This window comes from Lepidochelys kempii, chromosome 6 (genome assembly GCF_965140285.1).
Source record: "Lepidochelys kempii isolate rLepKem1 chromosome 6, rLepKem1.hap1, whole genome shotgun sequence".
Classification (NCBI taxonomy): domain Eukaryota; kingdom Metazoa; phylum Chordata; order Testudines; family Cheloniidae; genus Lepidochelys; species Lepidochelys kempii.
The window spans coordinates 109,631,871-109,655,445 of record NC_136385.1 but is presented as its reverse complement, the minus strand read 5'-3'; the positions used below and the strand labels follow the sequence as shown (position 1 = coordinate 109,655,445).

Here is a 23,575-nt window from a genome sequence, read left to right as displayed (position 1 = left end):
AATGGGGCAAAGCAGCAACAACCTCACTAGAGGGCCTGCAGGGGCCTAGCACAGCCCAGAGTATTGGCAACGCTAGCCAGGGAGGGAGCACAGGCAGAAGACGGGGAGACATCCCCTCAGCAGCTCCCGATGGAAAGCTACCCTTCCTTGGGGTAATCTCTACTGTCACCAAATGCCTTCTCCAGAGCCTAAATCCCCCTTTGGGAGTTCAGAGGCAATTAGTATTTCCTATCCCTGGGCCAGCAGAGACTGGGAGCATCAGAAAATGCCCACACCAGCTTACTCAGAATTGGATTTTTATTCCCGTTTTACATTATGGAAGATAGAGAATGACATTGGATCCCTTAGTGTAACCAGCAGTGAAAGAAAATGATTAATTAAACAAAAAGGATCATGACAACTGACAAAGCAGCAGGTCTTCCATGACTCCCTGAAACAGAGGACATGTAATGCTGCTGCTGCTGCCACCATCCACAGACGCCCCAAGCCTTCCTCGCAGAAGCTTACTTATGAAGTTGCAGCACACAGAAGCAGTAGAGAGCAACATGCTGGCACATGGAGTAAAATGTGGTCGACAAGATAACAGACGCACAATTCAAAAGACTAATGGTCTTTTTACATTGCAGATACAATTATGGCACAAGAGATTCAGCCACTACACAGTTCCAGCTGGTAGTGTGGATAGGACCTTATCTGTGGGCATCTAAGGGCACATTGAGACTACAAAATTACGTTGACATACAACCGCCACAGTTATTACACTGCTTTTGCATGTCCACACTATGCTCCTTGTGTCAGCGGTGCATGTCCTCACCTGGAGCACTTGTACTGATTGTACCATCACTGTGAGGCAATGTGGGATGGCTTTTGAAAGCCATAATAGTCGATGTAAGCAACGCAGTGCCTACACTGACACTGCGTCGACCTCATTACGTCGACATTGACTCTCACCGAGGTGGAGTTATTAAGTCGGCATAGCAGGGCATTTATGTCGACGGGAGCAAAATTTTAGTTTGGATGCTTACATAGTTAGGTCAGGATAAGCTGCCTTGCATCAACCTAGTTCTGTAATGTAGACCAGGCCTAATGCTTTTTCCTAATCTACCTATCTAGGCATTAATAGACTACCCAATCATTGGTGCATCCACATTCAAAGTCCTCTTGATACCAACATACCCTTTTGCATGAGAGCAGGCAGGCTAGCATAAACCAATCAAATCCCTTCTGAAGATCTACTTCCTTTCCCAAGAAGTGAATCAATCATAGAGACTGAAAAGAATCTGAGCGATTCCATCCTCTTGGTTTCCTAGAACATCCTGTCTGCTCTATATCTGTCTTTCTTAGACTGTAAGCTCTTCCAAGCAGGGTCTGATTTCTATTTTGTATCTTGTACAGCTCTGAGCACATTATTTGTTAAGCACTGACAGATAAATCACCATCATTGTTGTTGTTTTGCTTTTTGAGTTGTTTCTTATTTTATCTGAATTGTCTTGTCCATCTGAAATAAAAACAACAATAAGAGCAAAATATCACTTCTATTTCTCTACTTTAGCAGAAACATCTGGCTAATGTGTTTATCCCACAGTCTCAACCACATATAAAATTAATCAAAACATTAAAAAAGGCCCAAATTGTCAGAACAATCTAACAATGTGTGAATTCACCTATCTGAAATCAGAGACTATCCAAATTTTAGGCACATTGATAGAATAAAAAACCATGGCCAAAAGGATCATATTTTTAAAGTCCATGGGAGCTATGCATGTGGAGTATGTAGCCACTTATTTCAGTGCCTAAATATTGACTGGGGCACCCAAGTTTGGAAATTTTGGCTGATATATTCATTTCTGCCAATTTGTATCACTCAGACGTTATTTGTACAGTTTTGGGAAATAAACTGATAAAGCCTCTACTAATTATTTTGGTAAGTAGAATTATTAATATTCCAAGAAGCTCTAAGATCTAAAAGACTTTCTAATTTATTATATCTAGGTTTTTTGATGAGTAGCCATGAGGGATACTTTCAAACATCAATAGAGATGGAATGCACTATTAAATACAGATGAATACAAGGAAGAATGACGATTGAATTACATTTGTATGTGTAACCATAAAATGGTCTGATATTATTTAATTTTAAGCAAAGATTATATATCACTCCAAAACAAAAGATTATGATCTATGGCTCTGTTTCAAAGTGGTGCACAGAATGTAAAATAGAGACACGGCCTAGATCTTTGGCTGTGGCTGAAGAGCACATAGCTACAGGTTGGGAGGTAAGGAGAAGAGGAAGAGCACAGGTAATATGAAACAATGTTTTTCACTCCATTGATTTTGGGCCAGCCTGAGGGCTGAGTTAATGTATGCTGGCTCCAATGACTCCAAGGGTCTGTTATGACAGCTGGAGATTTCTGAGGCATAGGACATCCCTAATCACACCTCCTTTCCTGCAATTATGCCCCTATGATCTATGCCACCAGAGAATCTGTCTACAGCGGGGTCATTCTCCAAGGACCAGTTACACTGGCTTTGGGACTGTTTGCTCAGGTGCAGTGTCACGAAGTGGCCTAATGCAGTTAAGCGTTGGGACCTAGGGATTTTATATACATGGCTTGTAAATGTAGAAAGCTTGCAATGTTTTGGTCAAAAGTTTTCAAGCATATGTAAGCTTTGTTAGCTGTGTTTGGTTTATTTAATTCATATGTTTGCATTTTAAATAGTTTAAAAGATGTTATATTAAACAGACATCAGTGAAAATGGATGGGAGTGCATTCTCAGTAGCAAGAACTTGTGCAATGAGACATTGGATAAAAGAAACTGGACCTTTAAAGTCAGAATAGATTAAGAATATGAATGCATGTATCCCATGAGAACTTATTACCAACTCAGAGGACATCCAGAGACCTTCAAAAAGAAACAGGGCCCAGATTTGAGTTCAGATATCATATCATTTCAATTGTAAATATACTGTTTATTATAGTGTTTATAGTGTAGCTGTGTAATATTTTTTATCTGATTTACTCAATTACCAACATTGTTTTATATTTATACAAAAGGGATTATATGACATGGTTGCCTGTCCTAGCAGGGGACTGGACTTGATGACTCAGAGGTCCCCTTCAGATCTATGTTCTTATGTTGTTAGACATAAGTATGCTTTATAAGGAATTATAAACTGGATTATAAACTAAATTAACTTTTACCACTCAGGAAAGGGATCTTGGAGTCATTGTGGATAGTTCTCTGAAAACATCCACTCAATGTGCAGCAGCAGTCAAAAAAGCAAACAGAACGTTGGGGATCATTAGGAAAGGATAGATAATAAGACAGAAAATATCATATTACCTCTGTAGATCTATGGTAGGCCCACATCTTGGATATTGCATGGAGATGTGGTCACCCCATCTCAAAAGATATATTGGAACTGGAAAAGTTACAGAAAAGGGCAACAAAAATGATGAGGAGTATGGAACAGCTTCCATATGAGGAGAGATTAGTAAGACTTAGACTTTTCAGCTTGGAAAAGAGACAGCTAAGGAGGGATATGATAGAGGTCCATAAAATCATGACTGGTGTGAAGAAAGTAAATAAGGAAGTATTATTTACTCCTTCTCATAACGTAAAACTAGGGGTCACCAAATGAAATTAATAGGCAGCAGGTTTAAAACAAACAAAAGGAAGTATTTCTTTACACAGTGCACAGTCAACCTATGGAACTCTTTGCCAGAGGATGTTGTGAAGGCCAAGACTATAATAGTGTTCAAAAAAGAACTAGATAAATTCATGGAGGATAGGTCCATCAGTGGCTATTAGCCGGGATGGTGTTCCTAACCTCTGTTTGCCAGAAGCTGGGAATGGGTGAAAGGAGATGGATCACTTGATGATTGTGTATTCTTTTCATTCCCTCTGAAGCACATGGCATTGGCCACTGTCAGAAAACAGGAAACTGGGCTAGATAGACCTTTGGTCTGACCCAGTATGGTCATTCTTATGTTCTTATGAGTACTATGTCCAGTTCTGGGCACCACATTTCAGGAAGTATGTGGACAAATTGGAGAAAGTACAGAGGAGATCAGCAAAAATGATTAAAGGTCTAGAAAACATGGCCTATGGGGAAAGATTGAAAAATTGGGTTTGTTTAGTTTGGAGAAGAGAAGATTGAAGGGGACATGATATCAGTCTTTAAGTAAAAGGTTTCAGAGTAACAGCCGTGTTAGTCTGTATTCGCAAAAAGAAAAGGAGTACTTGTGGCACCTTAGAGACTAACCAATTTATTTGAGCATGAGCTTTCGTGAGCTACAGCTCACTTCATCTGAAGTGAGCTGTAGCTCACGAAAGCTCATGCTCAAATAAATTGGTTAGTCTCTAAGGTGCCACAAGTACTCCTTTTCTTTTTAAGTAAAAGGTTATTATAAAGAGGATGGTGATAAATTGTTCTCCTTATCCACTGAGGACAGAACAGGAAGTAATGGGTTTAAATTGCAGCAAAGGCAGTTTAGGTTGGACATTAGGAAAAACTTCCTAACTGTCAGGGTAGTTAAGCACTGGAACAAATTACCTAGGGAGGTTGTGGAATCTCCATCATTGGAGGTTTTTAATAACAGGTTAGACAAACACCTGTCAGAGATGGTCTAGATAATACCTAGTCCTGCCTCAGTGCAGGAAACTGGACTAGATCACCTACTAAGGTCCCTTCCAGTCCTACATTTCTATGTTTCTATAATTCTATGTGTTATTTAAGTAAATCAAAATCACATAGTTCTGATTATATTACATGGTTACTTCATTTCCTGAAGAGTCATTGGTAAGGGACTTTGTCAAAGGCTTTCTGAAGAAAATCTAAGTATACTATATTCTCTGGATCACCCTTATCCATGTGCTTGTTAACTTTCTCACAAAATTTGCAATTAAAAAAAATCTGCAGTGGAGTTTAAAACAAACTAACTAATAAACAAAAATTTGAAACTTTTCTATTGATCTTAAGTTTTACATTAGGTTATTTTTTACAAAATCTGAACTTGAGGCCAAGTTTGACCTGAGAGTGACCCAGTAACTTTTAGTTTAGGAAGCTGTTTTCCAACAATAGTAGAAGATTTGCATCTTGTAGAGTTCAAGAAAGTCTAGAAGACTGCGCTGCAAGTCTCATAAAACATAAAATAACCTGTGTCCTTTTCATTTCACAGACTTTCAACCCATATTTCCCTCCCATAAAAGTGATACTTCCTTTGCCAACTTGTTAGCCTGAGCTAGTCACCATATGTTATGATGATTAAGCTTTAACAACTCCTTATGAATAAGAATTATGATGTTAGTCACACATTAAATGGATGAAAGAAAGGTTCTATAAATGGTCACTGTCTCCATTACTCTTTGATCTTTCTGTAGCATGGCCAACATGTCTCCCTTTATGTTCCAGAACAGGGTGATTTAAAAGTTGCCTTTGAGCAGTTCAGCATTAGTCTTGCATTAGACAGGAGATATTCCCACTACAGCCGTGTGTGAGATTTGATGTCAACCTTTATATCATAAATTGCTTTCATCCAGCTCAGGGCAGCAGGCTTTTAAATATCATCCATCAACTCTGTGTGCCACCTGTGAGACATTGTTTTGAGCAATTCTTCAGAAAAGAATGACCACTGTTATGTGCTAGGGTGACAGAAGAAGACTGATGTGAAAGCTGGATTTCACTTGATGAATTATGCTACTAAAGTAAGATGTGGACAGGCAAAGTCTAATGAAAACTAATGGTTTCATTAGTTGTCCAAACTTTTTGTACATTAACTATCTGTGTTGTATGTCAGGTTCACAGTTCAAAGTTAAAAAGCTTTGTAAGTAAGGGTTTGAAAGTGTCAAGCAATCAGCACTTACCAGGATCAGGCCTATATCTAGCAATAATGCTACTGCTACATAATAATGTATTTCATCTATATAGTGCTATTCCTCCAAAGGATCTGAAAGCACTTATCTAGCTATAATAAATATCACTTCACCCACCATTGAAATTAAGACACATCTGGGTTGGAATGTAGAATGCTATGAGTAATAGAAGTGTCTTACTCCTATATGCTACTTTTTAACTGAAAATGACATTAGCACCATACTTAGGGCCTAAACTCCCATTGACCCCAGGGGGCTTTGGATCAGGCCCTTAGTGCTGAATTTGTTAAAAAAGTGTGTATGGCCTGAGGGATTTAACCTATTTTGAAAATCAACCTATTAGTTTAATTTTCAAATATCTGTAATGGTGTGTGCTGGAGCGCAGATTCATAATGGGCTCATTTTTAACCTGCGCTTTCTCCATCGGTTTGTTGTATCTACCTGTTGTCTTTTTCTGACTTATACCATATATTGTAAACTGTTTGTAGGCAGGGGCCATCTTTTTATAGTTTGCTTAGAACAATGGAGCTGGGGTCTTTGGGCACCAACACAGTAAAAATAAATAACAATAATAATAATAGTGATTGTAGGAAGTTAGTGACAAGTGCTGGTTTGACAGCCCTCGAGGCTGAAATCCTCTGTTTTTCCTAAGAACAGTTATTGCATGGATAGTGCCAGGACAGGTTTCTCCCCTGGCTGTGTGCCCCAACCCTGACCTGAAAAGACACTTCCTATCTCACAGGGGCGATAGAGTAATTAATCTACCTCCAAGACTATTCAATCATTGTCTTCTTGGATGAGATTGCTAATTGGGGTTCTCATTGTGATGATGTTGACACCTGTCCACCAGGAAACTGACTGAGGACACCAACTCATTTCATATTGCCACATAACAGCTGTCAAATGGTAATGACTTTCAGTCACTGCCAACCTTGCCTGGGTTTGAACCAGTAACTTAGACACAAAAGACTCCTCTCTTATTAGGACCAATCCCCTGAGCCATCCAGTTCCCCAGCAGCAGATGTCTCATATGTGAGTGTCAGAACGGAGGCAATTGTGTCTAAAAATATGGGCTGAATAAATGTTTCTAAAGTATTAGTCCTAAAGCATTAAAAGTATGATATTGCACCCGTTTGACACAGCAACACTCCTATTGATTTTGGTGGATGCAGCACTTTAATATGTGGCACCATAAATCCAGAAGGTTATGATTCAAAACACTAAAATGCAAGTGAAATACTGGCTTTACACACCTCTGCGTAGACAATCTCTAAAGCCATTCTGGCTGCTTAATGCTGTTCTAGCTTTCATGCAGTCAAAGAGGTACCTTTGTTTATGTCTCTTAAACACATATCATCCACCTGGGTTTCACTAAACAATTACACAATGTATTTCCCAATGGAAAGGTCGCTTAGCTTATTTATTATATTAAGATCTTTAAGGAGGGCCAGTCAATGTAGTTGGGAAAGAGATACTGGGGCAAATTATCTGCTGATGGGCAAAATTCTATTAAAGTCAGTAGAGCTGCTCCCACAGAGATTTTGGCTCACCTTGTTTCCCATGAGGCTCTGTCAGCGAGGCTAAAATGACACAGACGCTGCCATCTAATGTAACTGATAAATACAGTATTGCAAAATAATCAGCTTCTGAGAAGATACGTAACAGGAATGAAATGCCAGCAGCCAAGGACAGCTTGGTTTGGCACCTATTCATCAGGAGCCCGATCCTGCTAACACTTACAGTTGTACAGGCTAGTCCTAGGAGTTTTTTGCAGGAATAGGGTCTAAGAAAGCATGCTACTGAAATAGAAATAGCAATAAATCATTACCTGGGAAGAGTATATGTGCTCTTGAAAAAAGAATCCCCCAAATAACTGGTGAGTCTTCAGAGCTCTGCTGATTAGAGAAAAGCCAATTGCAGCAAGTCTCACTGCCAATTTAGCACCTGCAGAATAGGAAACTGTATTGCCAAACAGGATGCTTTTCTGCTCTGTGGAACTGCTTGATAAGTGACAACACCCCAAGTTCTTGCCCTTGGTAGATAGGCTTTTGTAGGAGGCTGGTTTATATAGGGCAGCCAGTCATTTATTGGAGTCCCCGTGGCAGTAAAATGTTTGAATGAAAGAACCTCCTCCCACGCTGCAAGAAGCTTTTCCAGTTGGTCAGCTCAGGAGAGTTAAAAGAAGAATAAAAGTGCAATTGTTTGCAGGATGGGGGTGGGGGAAACCAATTTATAACACTGTTTTAAACAGCTTAGCTCCTCTTTGCCACCAGTTACTCTGAGTGCAGGCTGTCCATATGGAATATATTTTCTCTAGTGTTGTAAGCCAGATTCTGATCTAATTTGCACTGTTGTAAATCTGAGATAATTCCATTGAAGTCAGAAAAAAGGTGTAACTGTATCCTAAAGCGTGAAAAGACTCTTCACAGTGTGTGTTATTATTACTGTTATTATTTGCTTTGTAGTCTCATCTAGGACCCCAATCATAGATCAGGACCTCCCTGTACTTGGCACTGTACAAACACAGGAAGAAAAGGAAAAAAAAAAAAGATGGTCCCTGCCATGATTAGTTCATCTCTCTGGCATACCAAACTTACACAGAGAATGTATCACTTTGTGTCACCTGCTTGAACCATGTAACAACACCAACAGTAAGCCTATTGTACAGTAAACTGCATTATCTGCCATTTATCCAGTGAAGTATTGCTGATACTTTAACCACAAGATATTGAGCAGACAGTAAGGAGATTAATGCCCCTCCTGGTTTTACAGATGCTGCAAAGAAACCTGCACTAAGGCTCACTCTCAATAAGCATTCTCTTGCCATAAGCAACCGCCAAGGTTTCCTAGCACAACTGTGTTACCGCTTTGGGCCCTGTGTGCATTGGGATCAATGCAGATTCCCTAATCAAGGCCTCAGTCTCTATGTGAAGAAGTCCTTCCAGGCCACTTATAGATTCACAAACTGAGGAGAGGTGATTTCTCTCGAGCACAGAAGATTGAACAAAACAGTAAAATGGAAGAGTAAGGACAATTCTAAAACATTATCAGAAATAGTAACACATTAATGGCTAGACTGGGACTTGGGATACCTGTATCATGGGTCCAGGTATTCAAAAGCAAGCATGTGCAGCACATCCATTTACTCCGTCTCCCTACCTCACCAGCAGGTAACGGTGGGGGGGAAAGGGAGGAAATCAGTAGCATCTTGACTCCACTCCTCCAACTCACCCATCATTGCATCTGAACCGGCACGGGGGTGGGAGGCTCATAATTTGTGACTGGTGTAGATTACTCTGCAATATTTTCTTTGAATTTCACTTCTTTGGGTTCTAATTTCATAATTACTGCTGTGTAATGGTATATTTAACAGTTGCAGAAATGAGTGTTGCATTTAGTTCTAAAAGGGATTATTTCTGGTCTCATTCTATCTCTTGTGGGAGTGGGTTCCATAGGCCAAGCCAGCTCCTGGGGCAGTTCTGTCTCCCCTATTCATGACTCTCTCCCTAGTGATCCAAGAGTTTCATAGTTTGAGTGGAACACAGTTGTTGTGGAAGCTCATGGTCACGAAGGGAGAAGTGATCTCTTCTCAGGTAGCTAGGACCAGTCCCTTGAAGGACTTTGACTAGCTGGCCAGAGACCTTGAACTGTACTCTGGACTCTGCAGAGAGCCAATGCAGACACCCAGAGTTCTATGGAGGGTGTGTTCATGTGGACTTGTGTTGCTAAGCAGACACGTGTTTAGTACCAAGAAGGTTTTCCCGGGTATGTAGCTTCATTCCTAGATATAATGATTGGAAATAATCAAGCCTGGAGTTCAGGAATGCGTGGCTCATTGTGGGTGATTCTGGGCTGGATAGGATGAAGCAGACTCTTTTGGCCAGTTGCACATTAGTGGATGTTTTGCTGCATGGATATTTGGACCTCCAACTACGAGGAATCCAAAAGCTGTCCCTGCTCTCCAGGCACAGTGCTGGGCTGGGCTTGATGTGTCTCCACAATGCCTCCTAAAGGGCTGGACGCCACAGGGCCTTAAAAAAGGCAAATTATTCAGTACAGAAACGACTTACATTTTTCTGCTGGTGTAAATCAGTGTAACTTCATTAATGACACAACACTACACTGATTTACACCAGCTAAGGCTCTGGCCCATAGGGTTTTTTACCTCTGGGTCATTTGTTTGAAGCTGGCTCAGTTTAGTAGCAGTCCGGTTCTGCCAATCAATAGTGACCTATAGGCCACAAGTGCATGGTGGTAAATGTATAACAGGTTGTTTGTGTCAGTCCACATAAACATCTTGCTAGGCAAGTGTTCAGAACACAAAAACAATTCTCACAGTTGGCACTAACTGGCATCCTTGCTGGCATTCCCAGCAGAGAGACAAAGGACTGAATGGGCATGGGGACTGAACTGCTTACCATCCTGGATTGCTACCTACTTGTGTCTGAGTTGGGGCACACTGTTATGGGAAAGCCTGCACGGCTGCTGGCTTTACCTAACTTGTTTTGTGCCAAGAGGACTTTGGAACCTTTCATGAGCATTAAATTCACTTTTAATTAGGGGAAGGAGGAGAATACATTAAATATATTCAAATTCACAGCCATGGCTGATCGATTAAGCTTGTTAAAATTCTGCACAACATCAAAATAAAAGCCTACAGCATGGTTTAAAGTAGTGTCTATGGAGAGGAAATCTAATTGTATCCAAAATGTAAATTCTGCTAAGCTAGAAGTATGTCTGCTCTGCAAATGAAAGGGAGAGACTTACAATAAGATTACAAACACAGGAATCTTTGCTGCACTGACTGTTCAGTGCTAGAACAAGTCATGAAGCTGACAGATTCTCTCCCAGCTGCTAAAACTATCATAACCCTAAGGCAATTAAATCCACCCATTCAGAGTTTTACTTGCATGGCAACAATCAAATTGCAACAGATAATAATGTAAGAATAAGACATGGCCACTGTTTGGAGCAGAGCATTTGAACCTTCTTTAGAAAACAATACAACAGAAAATGAGTGATGAATACAAAAGCAAGGCAAAGGAACTTGCTATCTTAAGGACAAAACACAAGCCAACCTGGCATTGTTCTAAACCAGAGAGCGAGACAAGCTGTGCCAAACTGAATCATGCAAATGAGAGGCATGCAGGAAATTTAATAAAATGCATTGCCAAGCTAAAGAACAGAAGCTCTACTAACAACAGTCACATTGAACCTTGCAGTAACAAACCTATTACCCAAATGCCACCTGGGGCTTCCCTTGGCTCAAATGGTGAAAGAGTGGAATTCGTTCTCCAATTTGTATTCAAACAGCATCGCTCTTTGTAACTGTATCCAAGTCCTATTGTGAGTTTGAGTCATGCAGACACTATAGAAGATTTAACACAATCACCTGAAAACTAAGAATTGCTTGCTGTGGCTGCTAAACATAAATCAAGTGAGGTAGATTTACTTAGTCAAGTAACTTAGTACATTTATACTAGAAAGGAGGCCTAAAATGAGCCATTCTAGCAATGTTCTGGTTTAAACTCTCTCTGTCTACTTACTGTGCCCTTGAGAGCAGCAGACAGCATGTTGACATTTATGAGGCTTCCATTCCCCTGATACCTCTCAATTCTGCTGAGGCCCAAATGTCAGCCACAATGAGGGTCAAAGATCTTAAATGAGGGACACGAAGCAAAGAATAGTACAAGAAGCTTTAAATGATATGGAATTAGTTTATTTAGCATTAACAAGAAAACATGAGCTGGAACTGCTATATTCTGATCTGAATTTCAAACACGATACTCTGGAGGTGTTCAGATCTGAGAATCCTGATTCAGCTTATTATAAACATTGGGACCAGTTACAAAATTTGAATCTAGCTTAGAATTCTGGATGTCTTAGCATGTCTTAGAATTCTGAATGTCTTTGATTCAACCCCATTTGTCTATAACCTCAGCTTCATGATTCAACATATTTTAACATGATTTAACCTACTCGAAGAGTATTATCAATAGTAGTTACCAATGGTTCACTGTCGAACTGGAAGGACATATCTAGTGGGGTCTTGCAGGGGACTGTTCTGGGTCTAGTAATAGTCCACATTTTAATTCATGACTTGGATAATGAAGTGAAGAGTATGATTATAAAAACTGAGGATGGCACCAGGCTGGGAGGTTTGCAAGGACTTTGGAGGACAGGATTAGAATTCACAAGGACCCTGACAAATTGGAGAATTAGTCTGAAATTAACAAGATGAAATTCAATACAGACAAGTGCAAAATATACACTTAGGAAGGAAAAATCAAATGCAAAAATACACAATGGGGAATAGCTGGCTAGGTGGTAGTATTGGTGAAAAGAATCTGGGATTTACAGTGGATCACAAATTTAATATGAGTCACCAATGTGATGCAGTTGCGAAAAAGTCTAATATCATTCTGGGCTGTATAAAGACAGTGTTGTATGTAAAACACAGGAGGTAACTGTCCCACTCAACTTGGTCCAGGTGAAGTCTCAGCTGGAGTACTATGTCCAGTGTGGAACGTCACACTTTAAGAAAGATTAGGATAAACTGGAGGGAATCCAGAGGAGAACAACAAATATGATAAAGGTTTAGAAAACCTGATCTATGAGGAATGGTTAAAAAAACTGCGTGTTTTTAGTCTTGAAAAAAGAAGACTGAGGGGAAACTTGATAACTGTTTTCAAATATGTGAAGGGCTGTTATAAAACGGACGGTGATCACTTGTTCTCCAGGTCCAGTGGAGGTAGGACAAGAAGTAACCTGCTAAATCTTCAGCAAGGGAGACTTAGGTTACATATTAGGAAAAACTTTCTAACTACAAGGACAGTTAAGTACTGGAATAGGCTTCCAAGGGAGGTTGTGGAATCCCCATCATTAGAGATTTTAAAGAACAGGTTACACAAGCATCGGTCAGGGATAGTCTACGTTTACTTGATCCTGCCTCAGTGTTGGGGGCTGAACTAGAGGACCTCTAAAGGTCCCTTCTAGCCATACATTTCTATGATTCTTTGATTTCTGATGTCAATAATTATCAGGAATGAAAAGCAGGAAATACTCTAAGGCAAGGTTTCAGAGTGGTAGCTGTGTTAGTCTGTATCAGCAGAAAGAACGAGGAGTACTTGTGGCACCTTAGAGACTAGCTAAAGCTCACTCATGGGCTTTAGCCCACGAAAGGTTATGCTCAAATAAATTTGTTAGTCTCAAAGATGCCACAAGTACTCCTCGTTCTAAGGCAAGGGTGACAGTAAATTTGGGTCTTACATGAGGGGCATCTCTGTTAATGAGGTCACAGTTGAGAGGTATGTGGCCCCTCTTAAAAAGTGGGATGCTATTATATTTGAATCTCCTCAAAACAGAAGAGCCAGCAAGGTGAGAATAAATACTGGGAATATATGTGTCTGTAAGACAATGACATATGGAAACAACTCTGTTATTTTTCAATTCCTGTATTAAGTTTTGTCCTGTGTTTTTATTCCACTGATATCAGTCTGGAGCCATGCATGATAATAACTATTTCTTATATAACACTTGTTATCAGTATATCTCGAAGTGCTTCCCGTTCTTTTAATGTATTTATTGTCACAACATCCGTGAAGGAGGGAGGCATTATTATCCTTATTTTACAGATAGCAAACAGAGGCACAGAGAGGTTAAGTGATTTGCTCAAGGTCAAACAGGAAGAATGCAAAACTGGGACATGGCACAACTGAACCTGGGACTCCCTGGGCTCAGCCAGTGCCCTACCCACTGGAACATCCTTTCCCTCTGGAGTCTTTATCTATAATGACTTCTGACGGTGAAGCACAGGGAGAGATGCAGGCAAAGGCACATAGAGGGTGATTCTTGTATGTGGCTTGATCACACACCTAGTAAAGCCAATGGCAAATGGTAAATCCATTGACTTGGATGGTGCCGGATCAGGCCTTGTGAGCTGTGTGGGCCCTGTCTTGTGAAGTACTGAGTGAATCTAAATGCCTTAATCTCCCACAGAAATCAATGAGAGCTGAGTGCTCACTCCTCACAGGATACATTCAGCCCCTTGCAGAATAGTACCCTGAGGTGTTACACATGCAGCATGGACCAGATCGTTTCCTCAGATACCTCCATCCCCCTGCTGTGAGTTATGCATGTAGCATGTATCTAAGGACAGGGTTTGGCCTCAAAGGCACGATGATGTCATGGCAACTAAAGGAGTGAAGCTTTGTGATCGCCTCAGAGCACTGAGATGTAGGTAAACCTTATTTGTCATTTATTATACGTATTTGATGCATCACATAAGATTTTAAGAGAACATTTAAAAATTAAAGTGATATTAACAATGTGCCTTTAGTCCCCTGTTAGGTTAGACAGTATTATAAATATGTGTAGAAGAGATGTAAACCTTCATGTTTCTGGGCATAAGCCAACCAGTAACAGATGGTGGGTAAGAAGAAACTCACCCTTTAGGCAGTCTTCATAAGAATCTGGTACAGGCCACTGTCAGATACAGGAGGGTCTGATCCAGTCTGGCTACTTCTATATTCCTCTTTTTTGCTGATTTCTTGTAAATTCTGTAAGAGGAAAAATATTTTTAGTTTTGTTTAAACACTTGATTTCAAGATCTTAATGGCACAGCTTAATGGATTCTGGCAGATGAGATGACTCAGCTAATGTTGCCTGCAGTTCATTTGCACACTGCGATCTTCTTGATTAAAATGTTACGAGTAGTTTGGGGATTTTCTCAACACTTGAAAAATGGCTTTGATATCACTGGCCGGAAACGCAGTCTTCTGATTATACTGTGAAATAGGATTCACCCTCCCCCTATTTAGCTAGCAGTGAAATTCTTGCTATAACTGTTAAATATAAATATTCAGGGACAGATTCTGAAATGTTCTGATCATCTGTAACTCCCAAGTGACAGCTGCATGTGCCCAGAGCCTTTTAGGATTTAGATCCCACTTCCTAGTATTTTATATATCTAAAGATTAATATAACAAAAAAGGTGAAAAAACCCACCCACTCACTAGAGATGGCTGGAAAATTTCAATGAAAATGAAATTTTGATGAAAAATATCCATGAAACTTACCACCATCACCATGGTTAAAACTCTTAACACTTAGTGAAACAAAAAAGAGACCTAGCTTGAATTCCCCACCCAGCCCTGTTAAAGATCACTGGAGCCGATCTGGGCCCAATAACATTGCTGGAAGAATGTAGGAAACTCTAGAAGAGGGCTTCTTGGGTTTTTTTTTTCAGAGTGTAGACCATATCTTAATAGAGAATTTGTCCAAAGGACACCTTCCCTCCCATTCACCATTGAAAGAACCACAGAATTTGATCTAACAGATCAGGAAGTATTTATCTCAGATCTAACCAAAATGCTATACAATGGCAGTTTTAGGACCTGACTTTTGGACTGGTGAAGAGTATGCCTACGTGGTCAATCACAATCTTAACTGTTCCCTCAATCTACTGTAGGATTTTTTTAAAAAATGATTATTTTTTGCTGGTACATTTTATCTGTTTATTAGCTCCTGAATTATAAAGCAAATGGATGCTCTCAACTCTCATGATGAAACTCCCTATTGATGTCAGGTAGAATTTCACAAGCAGAATGAAGGAAATATTTGGCCTAGTTATAATAGCTGAGCTCAGTACTAAGAGGTGCTGCATATTCTGCCCGTAACTTGCCTTTATGTTGTATCTCAGCTAGAGGGGCTAATGCATCTAATGTATCTCAGCTAGAGGGGTGGGCAAACTTTTTGGCCTGAGGGTCACATCTCGGTATGGAAATAGTATAGTGGGCCATGAATGCTCACAAAATTGAGGTTTGGGGTGTGGGCTCTGACTGGGGGTGCAGGCTCTGGGGTGGGGCCAGAAATGAGGAGTTCAGGGTGAGGGAGGGGGCTCCGGGCTGGGGCAGGGGGTTGGGATGCCGGGGGGGTGGGGTGAGGGCTCCAACTGGGGGTGCGGGCTCTGGGGTGGGGCTGGGAATGAGGGGTTGGGGGAGTAGGAGGGTGCTCTGGGCTGGGACCGAGGGGTTCGGAGGGTGGGAGAGGGATCAGGGCTGGGGCAGGGGGTTGCGGCATGGGAGGGGGTCAGGGGTGCAGACTCTGGGCAGCACTTACCTCAAGCAGCTCCCAGAAGCAGCAGCATGTCCCCCCTCCGGCTCCTATGTGGAGGCGCAGCCAGGCGGCTGTGCATGCTGCCCTATCCGCAGGTGCTTGGGGCGGGGGCAGGGTGTGAAGCCCCTTGGCTGCCCCTACACGTAGGAGTTGGAGGGGGGACATGCTGTTGCTTCCGGGAGCCATGCAGAATGGGGCAAGCCCCTGACCCCGCTCCGTGGCTGGAGTGCCAGAGCAGGGCAAGCCCCAGACCCTGCTCCCCAGCAGGAGCTCAAGGGCCGGATTAAAACATCTGGAGGCCGGATGTGGACCCTGGGCCATAGTTTGCCCACCCTGGGGCTAATGGGATGACAGACCCCTTTCATGGGGCTTTCCAGTGGATCTGGTCCTGATCATATAGTTGGTAAGAAATAAAAGAAGAAAGAATTAAACACGACAGCTTAGCTCTAAAATGCTCAAACGCAAATTACTATTTAATTAGAGTTGGAGCAATGGACAAATCTCATTCACACAGATTAGGAATGTAGCATAGTTTGCATTATCACGTAGCAGAAATTTTCACTGTCGAAACCTGAATTAAGCATTTAAAAATATTAATCAAAGATTAGTTCTTGGTGCTGATTTCTGAGAAAAGACTAATAGGGATGAAGATTTATAACTTGGGTGAGTAATGGAGTTTAGACTCTAAGGGTCACACCGTTAGCTGGTGTGAATTGGCGTAGCTTCATTGAGTTGAGGATCTGGCCCCTTGCATTCAATAGCAAAGGGTTCATTCTGAACTGGGTTTGTAGCATTAGGTAGTCTAGATAAGCAAACTTCAACCTGGCAGAGCAGAAGAGTCACTTTGTCAGCAAACGTATTCACGGGGAGTCATAAAGCAATGGAGTGATATCAGGGCACCCTGTTGCAATGCTTGTGTCATGATACTGCATCCTAAGATTTAATCAGCACATAGGAGAGTCAGACACATCACAGTGCACTGTACCATGGTTATTTGGAAAAAGATTCACTGCAAGTTCATCTGATATAATGGGTCAACTTCATCTCGGATGTAAGCAGGGACAAATCCACTGACATCAATGTGCCAGAGGTGAGTTTGGTCTAATTTCTCCTCTCATTCCCCACTCCAGGCTGCTTGGAGGAATAGGAAGAGATGCTGGCAGCTCCAGTGCATGTGCTTAGTGCTTCTTGTGCTGCATTGTAAGTGTGCAAAGCCATTTGTAGGGCCCCCCCGGGATCTCTGCCTCCTCTTCCTGAGGCCAAACCTGACTCTGAGATACAGGTTTCCTGAGAGCCACAGAATCTCAGGGGGAGATGCACTAGCCTAGAGCAGAGCATTAGAAGTGTTTTTTTGTAATACTGTCTCAGCCCTGTAGAGGGAATGCTTCGGTAACATTTAAGTGATGTGATGTGTGATTTCCAACACCAGGCACCAAATTCATCCCTGGTGTCACCCCACTCAATTCAATGGGGTGACACCTGGGATGAATTTGGCCCAGTAACTTTTTCCTAAAATTCTTGTCATGTTACACAATGGCTTAATAAATTAATACCAAAATAAAGTTAAAAAAACCAAAAAAGAATGTTATTTTAAATTCAGTGCAAGTGATAGCCTTTGATGCAGTATTACACGGGCATAAAAAGCTTATGATGACATGCATATTAAAAGGACTTTTCGTTCACAGCTTGCTGAAGGCCCTGCAGCTAAATGTAACAAACCAAATGTTTGGTGTGTTGTTTATTAACTCCTCTGAGTTTTCCATCTGAAATTGGCCAAGCAGAACCATAATTCCAGCTGAACCACATCGAGGAACTGGCTTTGTTAGCTGGATGTAGAAAGCACAAGCCCTTCAAAAATATCCCAGGATGTGTGTTGTTTGTTGAGATAAAAGCAATAAACCTATTTGAATACCTTAATATGTATTGTTGATAATAATATCTTGCACTGATGTAGTCACTTCCTTCCAAAAATCTGACAGAGCTTTCCAGACATGCCTCACAACATCCATCAGAGCCACTCTAAACATGGGTAAACAGAGGCACAGAGAGGCTGTGACATGCCCAAGATGATTCAAAATCAGTGACAAAATTGGGAACAGAGGCAGGAGTCCTGACTCTGAGCCCTCTACACTAAATAGACAACACATTCCCTCATCACCTTCCCAAGCTGACAATCCTTTTATCTACTTAAAAAGCATTATGATACCCATGTTTAAAGAAAGACAGTCTAGGTGAGAGCCCTCCCCACCAAATACAAGTCATTCATGTCTATTTGCTGCTAGTGGATGTCTGTATCCTAATAAACTAAGTATTAATCATCACAATGGTTTATCTTCTTAGTGTACATTAATACTTTCACCCTTGGAGCTCTTTTGTCCAGTAGGCTAATTCTTTGCAAAGCCAGCAGATTCATCCAGAGTTTCCTCCAGAAAAAAAAAAATCCAGAAAAAAACAGCTTCTCTGGGAACAAGGTCAACTCTGATGCCACAAAGTCAACTTCTGTGCTGCAAATCAAGGGCAGCCCTGGTAATATGCTGCCCCGTCCAGCCACGTCCAGATTGCATTGGGCAATCATCACTGCCTTCTCCTCCCAGTGACATTGTGGAATGACATCTCTGAACAACTCCCTCTGCCTTCACCCCTCCTTTCCCTCCCAGCAAATTGAGGGTAATTTTACAAATAAGGATGGAGCACTCCTGAAACAACTGGGAGTGCCTGGGATAAGCACTTTTTACTTCCTATAAGAGAGGATGTGATTAAAGCCATGTGAATAAAGGGCTTGTCCCAGAAAATGCTCAGATGCCTGAGACAGGATGCAACCCAGAGATGTTACAAAACAAATCATTGCATTTGCGTAACAATGTGGGCCAGTGGACTGGGGAGCGGGAGACCTGGTTTCAACACTCTGCTCTCCATTGCGTTGCTGGCCAAGTCACTTTGTCACTCTACACCTTGGCTTCTCTGAAAGGGCGATGGTTTTACTCGCATGCCAAGATCTGCCAATGAAAAGCCAGAGAACAGTATTGTTATTATTCATGCAAGAAGATGAGAAGCAAGGAGTGGTAAGGGAGACCTTACAGGGGGCTAACTAAAAATAAAGGGCTAGCTTGAGCCTTTAGATTTAACCTGGAGTAAGGGGCAGCACATAGCTGAGCTGCTCCAGGAAGACTCCATAAACATTGTGCCTCAGTGATCCCCTATGGGACACATTTCTCCTGGAGCTCCTCTTTATGCAGTATCAGTTAATTACTAGATGCAGCATACATACTCCCCGACCACATGCAGCCAATCCACCAACTTCCTCCCCCTTTCTGATGGGGGAGCTGTATCGGACACACAGCCCCTGCTCTTCCCAAGATGTGGGTTCATCCTGCACAGCTGTGTAGGGGGATGCAATCTGACTCCCCTGCATGGCCCTGTGCGATCCAGTCAGAATCTAGTTCCAAACCTTCAGACACTCTACAATCCCACTCTTCATCAAGCCAGGGGTTATTTTGTACTTAGTGTAATGATAAGATATGGCTTGAACCTCTTATTTTTAAAACTGTGTCTTCTTGACTATAACAGGGTTCAAAAAAGAACTAGATAAATTCATGGAGGATAGGTCCATCAATGGCTATTAGCCAGGATGGGCAGGGATGGTGTCCCTAGCCTCTGTTTGCCAGAAGCTGGGAATGGGCAACGGGGGATGAATCACTTGATGATTACCTGTTCTGTTTATTCCCTTTGGGGAACCTGGCATTGGCCACTGTCGCAAGACAGGATACTGGGCTAGATGGACCTTTGGTTTGACCCACTATGGCCATTCTTATGTTGATCTTACACAATTGCTATTTTGACAACATGAGCGCCTGCTTATGAACAAGACCTGCACAGCAGGACACCCTAACGTGAAACCAGTATGAGCTTGCTCCAAGCAAAGTGTAGGGCAGTGCTTGGATATAGTCATTTGCCAGTAGGGGATAAAATCCTTGTATTGGAGCCCAAGGTATTGTATTGGAGCACTTGGTGCAATCAGGTTCAACCTACAGGCCAGAAATTTGTTCCTCAGAAGTAGGTTGATCAGGTTAAATATCTAATGCTGGGGACCACCTGCATATCCTTCCATCTCAGATTGCTGTTATCCTACATTCTTTAGGAGCCAGGGACAAAAGTTAGCCTGGCTCAGCGATGGTTTAGAAGCATCCCTGGAGAGGAATGTGTTCCATCAGAGGCAGGAAAATCCCTCTCCTCTGCTCCAGTGAGGAGTAGGGAATTGTCTTTATTTACAGAGGACATTGCCAGAGGCAGGAACCAATGAGCCCAGACTAACTTACACAGAAAAATGTCCAAGAGGCTGCAAATTTATTTAATTAAACTTAACAGTATAACACCAAAGGGAAGCAACTGGAATTCCTTGGGCCATTGCTCTGTGCACCATACTCTGATGCATCAGACTTGAAGTTGCTTTTTGCCAGAAGGACATCAAGGCCACAGGCCTTTACCAGCTTTCCAATGTGGCCAAAAGGCTGAGAGTGCACAAAGTTAACCTAGAGGTCAAATGAATCATTGACTGCGTTTCCCTTTGGATAAGGAAGGTGATGATTTCCCAGTAGGACCATTCTAAGACAGGTTAAGGTCACAAAGGAAATGGCTGGTAGCACCACCACAACTAACTGTTGGTGCATTTTTCCTTTTACAACACAGTTCATGTCAAAAGCAGATTTAAAATTATGGTTGTAGAGAAGTGGTGTAGCCCAGAAGATAGGGCACAGAACGTCGGGTGACCTGTGTTCTCTTCCCGGCAAGGCTACTGACTTAATGCACTGCTCTCTATGCCGCAATTCCTCCATCTGCAAAATAGGTCTAGTAATACAATACTTACCCTCCTTTGAAATCCATGAATGAGAAGTGACACATAAATGCAAAGCATATTTATTTATTATCATGTAGCCTTCATGAGATATCCTACAACCATCACAAAACTGCCTAGCACTTGCTTGGCACTATGTAAATATTAAACCCCTCCCACATATATTCAGCAGCTCTTCAATCAACATAGTCTAGTGACACTCCTGCAGCTCCCTATCCAGACCCTTCCCTCCTGCATTGCTGGAGTTTGCATCTCACCAACTGTCCACCCTTTCTCCAGTAACATGGAGCTAACCCTCCCCATACAGCATGCCTGGACCCTGTGCTGACCACTGTACTCAGTGCATGCGCCCAGCTCACCTGTTTTTCCTCATTCTCATGCTTGGGTTCAGAGACAATGGGAAGACCATTAGCAGGATGCTGAAAATTGCCAGGCCTAGCTATAGGGATGATTTCAAGCCAAAGCTGGTTGCTCACTTGCCTTCCAAGGCTATCCCTGCTCCTCAGAAAGCACTCATCATATTGCAGCTAAGCTGTACTGCTGTTACCGGCTATCACCAGCTTCTTCTTGGCCTTCAGCTCATTCTTCCTAACCAGTTGTATGTCAGGAATAGTGGGCTCTGTAGGAGAAAATGCCCTTTCCATATTTTCCCTTTAAAACTATGGACAAGTAGGAGTCGTGCAATTCATCTGTATAAACAGCAGCTGCTGCAGAAACTTGTGCAACATCCTCCATTGTTGGGGGTTATATATATAATATCTATATGCATACAGCTGAGCTATATTTAAAAAATATATATGCATATTGCTGAGCACCCCACAGGCTGTGGATGGAAAGAGGGTTCCTGTGAAGAGGTATGGCTATGAAAGGGGATGGGATGTCTCTTCTGGTGCACAGCCAACACCCCTACTGCAGGTAGCTGGCTGAGAAGATGCAAACATCTGAGGCTGACCTAGCCCTCTCCCGTGTCTTTCACTTCCTTCCACCTTGCCCACTTGAGAAGTCCCCACACACTCTAATATCTGGGCCACTGCTCTAGACAGCAGCTGAGTATGCCCACCAGTATTGCCAGATTCCTCTGGCTGGTACTGAGTAATCCTTCAGTAAAGGCTGGTCAAAGAAAGGTCTAAGGTTAGCCAATGGCCCTGTGTGCCACAAGTACTGGTTTCCCTTCCCCTCATTGTGGTGAGAGGTGTAGCAGCAGGAAGGGCCTTAGCTTGTATGGTAACAAAACCCACCTCCCTGGGGGCAAGGCTTGCCTGGCCCTTGAGGCAGCCATAGTGGTGGTGTGATGGCCACCATCTTGGCTGACACACCAAGGACTGAACCAGGGGCCTGCAGAACTAAAAGCACAACAGCTTGAGTTTACAAGCCAAGCCGCACCAACTGGGGGCTCTAACAGGCCCCTATCCTGTTGAGAGGGCACTGAGGGCAACGTGTTACACACTCACCAGTGGGCTACAGTAGCTGAAGCTTAGGTCATAGAAGGCTGCTGCCCAGCTGCAGATAGAAGAGCAGCCACAAGAGTGGGAACCAGAGGCTGGAGGCACTAGGGACATACACTGAAGAAAACTTACTCGTGGTGTGGCCAAAGGCTGAAACAGACTGAGTCAGAGAAGAATGAAGGGTTTCTACGGGGAGAGTGGCTGGAGAAGTGACCTTACCAATCTCATGTAATGGAGCTGAGGAGGGGCTGCATGTTACATAACAGTGTTGGAAGGAGAAGGACAGTGGGCTGGGTTGCTCAGGGTAAGGGCTGGCAGGATGGAGGCTGAGAGAGGAAGCCTACACAGGGTAGAGTACCCTCAGCTGTATACGGGCAGGAGTTGGAGGAGGGGCTGCTTCCCCCTCTCTGGTTATTTATCTCTCTAGGTAGATACAATGCACCCATCCCTGTGATGTCTCAGCACTACAGAATGATCGAAAGCCACCCCAGTGATCACCTCAGCTTTGGTGGTGCCACTTTGGTAGGCGCCCAAGACACATGCTTCGGATTGACCAGTGGAAACGCTCTGAACAAGAAGCCAGGGGTTGTTTTTGCAGCTGTTGGGGCACTGCCTGCTTGTGCCAGCAATCCCAGGGTCAGCGCTGTGTTTCTCCTCCACTGTGGCTACTGAGGCACCATCACAACAAAAGGAATATCCCCAGAACTGGGGAATCTCTGCTGCTGGAATAAAAGGCACCTCCTCTCCCCACATACCCCACCTGCTTTCCTGGTTGCGGCATCAAGAGATGGGGGCGGGGGTGTTTCTTACACGACATCCCTTGTCCTATATGGACCCTGGTAAAAAACAGGGATGTAACAAACCGATAATAACTAAATAAGAATGAACGAATCATAATGGAGCCCTACCCAGGCAGCAAACCTAATGCATAAATAAACCAAATTCACCAGCAACTGCCGCAGAGAGGGCAAGAGACGGGGCCACGTACAATAAGGCAGCAGAGGCTCCGCGTCCCCTGTGCTCCCAGCTCCTTTCAGACCCAGCCCGGCGGTGACCCATGGCTGCTGGGCGAGCCCGAGCGAGACGCTGGCAAAGGCGGATCGCGGGGCACAGGCGCTCCCAGGCTGAGCGTGTGGGTCGCTGCTGGGGAGCGCGCGGCCCCTTTAAGAGCCGACGCTGCCCTACCTTTCCCTTTGTACCTGCTTTTTGAAAGCGCTTCGCAGCCCTCGCATTGGCTGCGGGGAGCCACCGCTTCTCCCCAGTAACTTGACCCGAGGCGCACAGC

The 23,575-nt window shown here is 42.9% G+C and overlaps 1 long non-coding RNA gene across 2 annotated transcripts; it reads right to left on the bottom strand.

Annotated features, from left to right (window-relative positions):
* Window positions 1-239: 239 nt before the first annotated feature.
* On the bottom strand, window positions 240-23,575 carry LOC140913912 (uncharacterized). 2 transcript variants are annotated; one of them, XR_012159693.1, is made up of 4 exons: window positions 23,490-23,575; window positions 14,325-14,435; window positions 3,346-3,424; window positions 240-1,498 (listed from the first exon to the last, which is right to left on the bottom strand). It is a non-coding gene; the product is annotated as an uncharacterized LOC140913912 (long non-coding RNA). The 2 variants fall into 2 exon arrangements; XR_012159694.1 differs by lacking the exon at window positions 23,490-23,575 and adding an exon at window positions 17,906-17,994.